Genomic DNA, 9,403 nt, shown 5'->3' with positions numbered 1-9,403 from the left:
TAAATGGGGCAAATGGTACAACATGTTCTTCTAAAATGTCTCTGATGTATCGATCTGCTGTCATGGTCCCTCCTGTGACTATCGCTAACTCCGTGAGAGCTCCCAAACATATCCCTCCCCAAACCGTAATCGAGCCGCCACCATAAGCCACTGTGTGTTCAAAATTAGACTGTATGTGGCGTTCTCATTTGTGTCTCCATATTCGCTATCTCCCATCGATCTGTTTTAAAAGAACTCTGCACTCATGAGTAAAGACAACCTGCTGCCATTCGTTCAAATCCCTGACGATGTTCTCGCGCATCGGTTTCTGTTCCGCTAATTGTGCCGGTGTGTGTATATACTCAGTTACTATAGGTACTTACAAATATTTAAAGTTTAAAGAATGATATACGATTACTTCCAGTGACCTTCTTTGTGATTTACGAAAAAAAATGAGCAGAAACTAAATTCTACATTCAAAAAATATAATCTAGTTTGTTACGTCAGTTTTCAGTCGAAAAGTGAAGCGTGAAATTGAGACCCGAAATGTTGGGGAAGAATATGATTAATTTATTTGTTCGTGCGAAAAATAAACCAAAGTTCCATGTGCCTAAGCGGAACTTTGCTCAAGTTGGAGTAGGTATAGCTACACCCCCAAGAGCACCATGTTCCTACTTTGTACGTAATTAATTAATATCCGTGCATGAGCATAATATTTTCAATTAATTATACATAAGATAAAAATCGTAGCATAATGCATATTTTCCTAAAGTTACCTATATTTGCTAGCACATTGATCAGCTTCATAGTAATTGTATTCTCTTTGAGCTTCATGCCTTTTCCCATTAGTTAACTTAAAGACTCATATTATTATATCCTCTATGCTCTTATCTAAGACCGAATTGATTTTTGTTTTTACACGCTTTATATTAGCTTCACCTGTATGTTTGTATGTTTGTAACCGACTTCTTTGGGCGCGATTTTGGCCCACTTTAAATGGCCAGATTTCGTTCAAACTTTGTAGATTTATTGAGGACCGATGACAATACACTAATTTGATAAAATTTTCTATTTTTTAGTTCGGTTTTCTATAAAAAGCGTGTTTTTTAGTTTTTTTAAACTATTATTATTTTCAGGAAAAACTGTTACACATGGCGTTTATTACAACTTTTTGGCTAACCCCATGTTTATACTTCTTGACACAGATTAAAGTATGGCGTCGAGAATATATTGAAAATAAATAAAAGTATTTAGCATAATATTATGAGTATGTTTTAATTTTAATTTAAACTAGTGGTCTGCCTTTTACAAAAACACGCTGTTTTTCGGTACCATTTTAACTTAAAGCAATTACACGTGAGAACATAAAATAAAATAAAATAAATAAAAATAGCCTTTATTACTGATAACATCATTACATTACAATACATTATACATTACATATAATTTCTATCTCTCTTGTAATAAATAATTTTCAATATATTACAATGCCATTCATATTTATTTTAATACAATCAGTTTCATGCACATTTAGCAATTTCATTTTTAATTTCAATTATGATAAGATTACATGCACTTTTAATCATTAATAACAATATTTAATTAAATAATATAAATATAAATTAGATTCATTTTACATCGGTCATACATCGGTAACTTAATTATCAGTTTGCCTTTTGGCATAGGCCTCCCCTAGGCTTTTCCATCTATCTCTATTTGTGGCTTCTCTTTGCCATGTTGTTCCAGCTACCTTCCTAATATCATCCTCCCATCTTGTTTTCTGCCTTCCTTTCTTTCTTTTCCCATCCCGAGGATACCATTCAGTAACATCTTTTGTCCATTTTCCCTTATTGTTTCTTATCATATGGCCTACCCAGTTCCATTTAAGCTTTTTCACTGTGTAAGTGACATCCATAACTTTTGTCTTGCTTCTTATATTCTTAAGTTTAACTTTGTCTCTTAGCTTGAGGTTTAGGATGCTCCTCTCCATTTTGTTTTGGCACACTCTGAGTGCTCCACTCTGTTTGCTAGTGAGGGCCCAGGTTTGTGCTCCATAGGTTAAACTTGGTAGTATGCAAGAGTTGAACACTGTAGTCTTATCTTTAAGGGGCATATGTGGATTCTTCATAACTTCCTTTAGAGACCAGAATCTTTTCCAAGCTTTATTTATTCTGATGTTAATTTCTTTTTGCATTTGATTTTCCGGTGCAATGATCTGTCCTAAATATGTATATTCATCAACATATTCTATCTGATTTGAGTCTAACAGTATAGGTGTTTTTATGTTGTTTGTCATTAGTTTTGTTTTGTCTAGATTCATAGTCAGACCCACCTTTCTGCTCTCTCTGTCTAATTGCGTTAACATTGTTTTTAAGCCCTCTTGGTTTTCGCTAAGCAGAATCAGGTCGTCTGCGAACCTTAGGTGGTTGAGCTTTTTGCCATTTACATTTATCCCATATTCATCCCAGTTAATTTTACGAAATATCTGTTCTAGTACAGATGCGAATATTTTTGGTGAGAGGGGGTCACCTTGCCGTACTCCCTTTTTTATTTTAAAGGCCTCTCCTTTCCTTTCAGTCTGAATTTTTGCCGTTGATTCTTTGTATATGTTTTTTATTATCCTGATATATTTTCGTTGCACTCCTTGTGAGTGTAGAGCGTCCCAAATGTGTGAATGTTTCAAAGAGTCGAATGCCTTACTGTAATCTACGAATGCCAAGTAGTATGTCTTTCTGTATTCATTGCTCTTTTGGATAATTTGTTTGACGACATGAATGTGATCCATTGTTGAGAAGTCGCTTCGGAATCCAGCCTGTTCTCTCGGCTGATTTTCGTCCAATTTTGAGCTAATTCTGTTCAATATTACCTTTGCAAATATCTTATATAGATTGGAGATCAGGCTGATCGGTCTGTAGTTGTTTATATCTGCCCTGTCGCCTTTCTTATGGAGCAATATGATGGTTGACGATGTCCATTGTTGCGGTATTGTTTCTTTAGTCAGAATATCGTTGTATATATTGGTAATATCACTTATTATGTAGTCTAGGCATTTCTTCAAAATTTCGTTTGTTATTCCGTCCTCTCCGGGGGCTTTGTAGTTTTTCTGGGACAGTACTGCGGTTCTTACTTCGGATTCTAATATTGGGAGGGTAGCTTCTTCGTCTTCTTCCTGTGGGTATTGAGTATTTGTGTAGTCTGGATCATCATATAATTTACTATAAAATGTTGTTGCTATTTCCATAATTTCGGGTCGTTTTGTTGCTTTCTTATTAGATGTCTTGCTTTTGATGGATGGGATCCAACAGGTATTCTCTCTCAGTTCTTTCAGAGCTTTCTTTATGCCTCCAGATTTTTCAATGTGGAATTGGATAGTTCTGTTTCTAATTTGTTTCCTATGAGTCCTAATTTTTTCATTTATTTGTTTACTTAGCTGGGTTATTTGTGTTCTATTTTGTTTCTTATTTCTTAATAAAGTTTTCCTGGTCTCAAGTAGATGTCTGGCTTCGTCTCCTATTTTATCTCTCTTGTTTTTTAGAGTATATAATTTTCTGGATATTTCTTTCAGCGCTTTTTCTATTATATTATATTTTTCTTGAATATTTTCGCTCTTGTTGTTATTCAGTAAATTATCTTTTAATGTTGTCAACAAGTTTTCCGGGACGTTGAGAGGGATTTGACTTGGTGTAATTACTTTCTTAGTGTACTGTCTCCTCTTTTTTATCTCATTTAGGTAAATGGCTCCTCTTACCATACGATGGTTTGTGTTAAAGTTGAACTTATTAATTGTGGTTATATCCTTGAAGAATTTAGGTTTATTTGACAATATGAAATCAATCTCATTTTTCACGTTCCCATCTGGAGAAATCCAGGTCCACTTTTTATTTTTGTTTTTCTTATATAAACTATTTAATATCCAAAGGTTATGTGCCTGTGCCAGGTGTACTAGTCTTTGTCCGTTATCATTTCTTTTTCCTGTGCTGAATTGGCCTAGTATGTTATTTTCGTTTGTTAATCTTTTACCAATCTGGCCATTGAAATCTCCCATCAGTATGATTGCCTTGTGTGCATCTGCCAGAGTCCTGTCCAGGTCTTCGTAGAAATTATCCTTTATGTCTTTTGGTGCCAGCTCTGTCGGTGCATATACTTGAATTATTGACACAGTTGCATACCCAGGCAAGTTGATATTTAGTTGTGCAATTCGTTCTGATATTCCAATGAAGGACTGTATGTGTTGACTGTAGCATTTTTTAATAAGGAAACCGACACCGTGTAGGCCTGGTGTGGTTCCTATATGGTATAATATGTAGTTTTCATGTTGTTCAATCTTTTCTCCCATTCTCCTCACTTCGCTTAGGCCAATAATGTCCCACTTTATTAGATCTAAGGCATATTCCAGTTCTTGTAAAGATTCGTCTGTTCTTAGAGTCCTGGTGTTAAGCGTTGCTATGTAAATACTATTTCTCTTATCTTTTATGACATTTATTTCTTTTCCGTTGTTTTCGTGTGTATTGTCTTGTTTCTGTATGTTGTGTTTTTTGGGAGGGGGCAATCCTAGGGGGTATTGGTCTCTTGCCCCACGGTGACCAGCCGGGTTGGGGCGATTTTCCTTTTCCAAATGTTCTGTGCTTGTGATTGTTGTTCTTGTCCAGTTACCGATGTCTCGAGATTCCTATGCTTTTGGTTTTGTTGTTTCAGTCAAAGAATGCGATCTAGACCTCATGTATGCGAATGGGTCAGTTCTTTTCAGTTTTGCAGGGGCTACTATATTTTTGTTATTATCTCCTGACACTTGTTGATGTTGTTGTGTGGGTGATAATGATGTCTCCCTTTTTCTTTTTTCATTCTCTTTTGATTTTATTACAACTTTGTTGTTTTTAATGTACACATCATTTCCCTTTTCTTTTTCTCGGTGAAGTTCTTGTTGTAATTCTTTGCGTTTCTGCAAAGTTTCTTTAGAAAAATCCTCTGTAATGTATGTTGGTTGTGACATTTTCTTTTTATTTTTTAGAATCTCGATTTTTTTGTTGTATGTTGTGAGGGTAATTAATACTGGCCTTGTTTTCCCATTCGTTTGTCTTCCAATTCTGTGTAATTTGTTTATATCGTAATTATGAATTTTTATTCCCAAGTTTTCAAGTAATCCTATAGAGTTGTTATATAATTCAGTATAATTTTTTTCTGTCTCGTTAAATCCATGAATTATAATGTTGTTCCTTCTGGTTGCATTTTCTAGGGAGTTTATTTTCTTATTAAGTACTTCGATTTCCATTTTTAGGATCTTATTTTCTTGAATTAATGGTTTGATTTTATCGTCTATTGTCATCATAATTTTTTCTGTATTATCCTTTATCAGCGTAGCTTGTTTATCCATTTCTAGTTTCATCATATTGTAGAGTGTGGATATTGACATTTCTTCAGTCATCGTTATGCAGTCTATTTTTACGGTGCAATAACAAAACGTTTCGCAACTGCTTGAATTGGAATCCTAGTGATTGGAATGCAACTTTTTATGTTGGCTGCCCTTCAGATATGTCACTCGTGAAAGTGGATGACAGGCCGTATGGTTTATTGCTATGGTAACACTGCGTTCTTCCGTTAAGTTGGTACTGTGTAAAGTTATCTATGACTTGCTGGTATTTGTCACTTGTTCGATAAGGTTATGTTTACTGCGTGTTTCGTTTATCTTGTAATAATCACAATATAATGATGAATAATGAAACACGTGAGAACATAGTAATATCTTAATTTAAAGATAATATATTCAGCTCTACGTTCATCTTATAAAAATTGTACGACGTCATACAAAATTGTCGCTGAAATACGTTTTTTCCATCACAATAAACGCATAAAATGCAAAAAAATGGGGTCTAAACCGGTACCATTTTAGGAAAATTAAGAGCCTAATCTATCTTCTTAACTATATCTTATTGAGGGATATATAGTCCTTTATATATGGTGTAATTTTTATGAATCTAAATCAAAATTTTATTTCAATAATGAGCTAAATTAAAAATACTTGTCGATTTCTTCATACATTTTGTTCTCGCGGTTCGTCAGACCGCGCTCAGAAGCGCTCTTGGAAGGACGGGTGTATCGCTCCTCGTGCCAAAAATAAAAACGAAATAAAAAAGATTATTGTGCGTGCACTGTCTTTTTCGTGATTTGAAATATTTGATACTTTTTATGAGTAAACTGTATAAGTTTCATATTCCAATTATTTGTAATTTAAAATTATGTTTTTAAAATTACCTTGCCTGAGATCCTCTTTTTTATGGGTTGTTGAATAGATTGGTGGGGTAAAACAATTCAAGATGGCGTCGACGAAAATTTGGCTTTTTTTCGTGATGGGTGTCATTTTCATAGTTTTTGGGGTAGCTATTACCGAATATGAGGTCAAAACTGAAATCCAAGATGGCGCCGACGAAAATTTTACATCTTTTCGTCATAGGTGTCATTTTCATGGTTTTTGGGGTAGCTATTAAGTATTAACGAATATGAGGTCAAAACTATAATCCAAGATGGCGCCGACAAAAATTTTACATCTTTTCGTCATGGGTGTCATTTTCATGGTTTTTGGGGTAGCTATTAACCAATATGAGGTCAAAACTGAAATCCAAGATGGCGCCGACGAAAATTTTACATCTTTTCGTCATGGGTGTCATTTTCATGGTTTTTGGGGTAGCTATTAACGAATATGAGGTCAAAACTGAAATCCAAGATGGCGCCGACGAAAATTTTACATCTTTTCGTCATAGGTGTCATTTTCATGGTTTTTGGGGTAGCTATTAACGAATATGAGGTCAAAACTATAATCCAAGATGGCGCCGACAAAAATTTTACATCTTTTCGTCATGGGTGTCATTTTCATGGTTTTTGGGGTAGCTATTAACCAATATGAGGTCAAAACTGAAATCCAAGATGGCGCCGACGAAAATTTTACATCTTTTCGTCATAGGTGTCATTTTCATGGTTTTTGGGGTAGCTATTAACGAATATGAGGTCAAAACTATAATCCAAGATGGCGCCGACAAAAATTTTACATCTTTTCGTCATGGGTGTCATTTTCATGGTTTTTGGGGTAGCTATTAACCAATATGAGGTCAAAACTGAAATCCAAGATGGCGCCGACGAAAATTTTACATCTTTTCGTCATGGGTGTCATTTTCATGGTTTTTGGGGTAGCTATTAACGAATATGAGGTCAAAACTATAATCCAAGATGGCGCCGACAAAAATTTTACATCTTTTCGTCATGGGTGTCATTTTCATGGTTTTTGGGGTAGCTATTAACCAATTTGAAGTCAAAACTAAAATCCAAGATGGCGCCGACGAAAAATTTGACATCTTTTCATCATGGGTGTCATTTTCATGGTTTTTGGGATAGCTATTAACGAATATGAGGTCAAAACTATAATCCAAGATGGCGCTGACGAAAATTTGACATTTTTCGTGATGGGTGTCATTTTCATGGTTTTTGGGGTAGCTATTAACGAATATGAGGTCAAAACTAAAATCCAAGATGGTCGTCGAATTTCAAGATGGCGTCATGGTAATACTGTCGCGTTATGGAGCAAGGCGGCGATTTTGGTATCTATGAATCTCGCCCAAGAAGTTTCACTCCTGACACGTTTTCTCGGCACACACGTTCTTTTTTATTTTATTCTCTTTGTTTAAATGTTTTAGATAAACTTTTTTTTAAATAAAGTTTAGCGAATATATTTAAAGAATATATTTAAAGTTAATAATATCTGTCAGAATATTAACATTATTGCCACAGAGTTGCGTTTTATATTAAATTTCTAAATATGCATTTCAATGTTCTTTAAAATTGTTTTTTTTTTTAAGACTTTCTACAAAACTGTGGTTGTTAACGTTTTTGTTATTTTATTTAAGTTTACTTTAAAGAAGTAAGAAAAATATACCTAATTATCGACGGTTACATTGGGGATTTGGTAATAGCTGTCTCAAAAACTTTGAAAATGACACCCATGCCGAAAAGATGTAAAGTTTCGTCGACACCATCTTCGATTTTAGTTTTGACCTCATGTTGGTTAATAGCTACCCCAAAAACCATGAAAATGACACCCATGAAGAAAATATATAAAATTTTTGTCGGCGCCATCTTGGATTTTAGTTTTGACCTCATATTGGTTAATAGCTACCCCAAAAACCATGAAAATGACACCCGTGACGAAATGATGTCAAATTGTCGTCGGCGCCATTTTGGATTTTAGATTTGACCTCATATTGATTAATAGCGACTCCAACTCCTTGAAAATGACACCCATGACGAAAAGATTTCAAATTTTCGTCGGCGCCATCTTGGATTTTAGTTTTGACCTCATATTGGTTAATAGCTACCCCAAAAACCACCCACATTTGCAAATGTGTTTGCTACTTAGGAAAAGTTCAGATTTAAAGATATAGGTAATGTGAATGTGTGGTAACGAATTTAATTTATTTCATTCCGACTGTTTCTCGAAATAACATACATTTACTAAGAATTGCATACAATGCCGGGTTTAATATATTGCCGGTAACATAATATTATGTATGATAATAATTCTTAAAAAAGTATTTTATACATTTCTTAAAAAGCTTCGATATTGTATACAATAATACAATTCATATTCAAATTGTTGTAAAATAGTCACACTTTTTTAAGTTGGTTGAATACACTAAAATACTTATAAGGATCGTACCTACTAATAATAGTAACAAAATGAATTTTTAAAGTTCCCAGTAATCTTCTGGAATCAATTTCAATAAAAATATAAAAAAAATTAATAATATCAAGTATGAAGATGGTCTATAAAATGGAATGCGCTATGTTTACGTCTTTTACGTGAGCGTGATGTTCCCGCGAACCACGTGGCGACGTTAGATACCTAAATTTGAGTAACGCAGATTTGTGACAGCGTCCTTAAGACGTTATCACGTAAACATCTCGATCGTAAACCTACTTTACAAACAACCAATATTTTTTTTATATTACTGTGTTACATGACTACAATTCAAATTTCAAATATTTGAATTTGTTAGCATATATATTTTGTAGAATTTGATTGGCGGACTTGCTCACAGATAACTTTATTATGTTGGAGAAAAGCTGACCTTGCTACTTCGTTACGTGTACTTTTAAATTTGTTTCATCAAAATCAGTCCAGTAGTTTTATATAATATTGTGTATACCTCAGAGCAAGCCATATTGGTATACCTGTGTACCACACTGACCACTGTGTACCAGTTGTAACTAATTCCAATTTTTGGATCAATGTTTTTGGATTGTATGGTACCGAATCGGGCTCGCGATGTCTTTCGCACGTGAGATTAGGTTTAAATATATTTTTGTATCTATACATATAAATAATAAATCTGTAGAAGGGTCAATTCTGTACATTGAAAATATTGAAAAAATAAGTACC

At 34.2% G+C, this 9,403-nt stretch overlaps 1 long non-coding RNA gene across 1 annotated transcript; it reads left to right on the top strand.

Moving 5' to 3' along the window:
• Positions 1-1,240, top strand: LOC123702904. Its single transcript, XR_006752932.1, has 2 exons — positions 1-657; positions 1,116-1,240. It is a non-coding gene; the product is annotated as an uncharacterized LOC123702904 (long non-coding RNA).
• The last annotated feature ends 8,163 nt before the right edge of the window (positions 1,241-9,403 follow it).

Source organism: Colias croceus, chromosome 24 (assembly GCF_905220415.1).
Source record: "Colias croceus chromosome 24, ilColCroc2.1".
NCBI lineage: Eukaryota > Metazoa > Arthropoda > Insecta > Lepidoptera > Pieridae > Colias > Colias croceus.
This window is presented reverse-complemented; position numbering and strand designations above follow the sequence as displayed.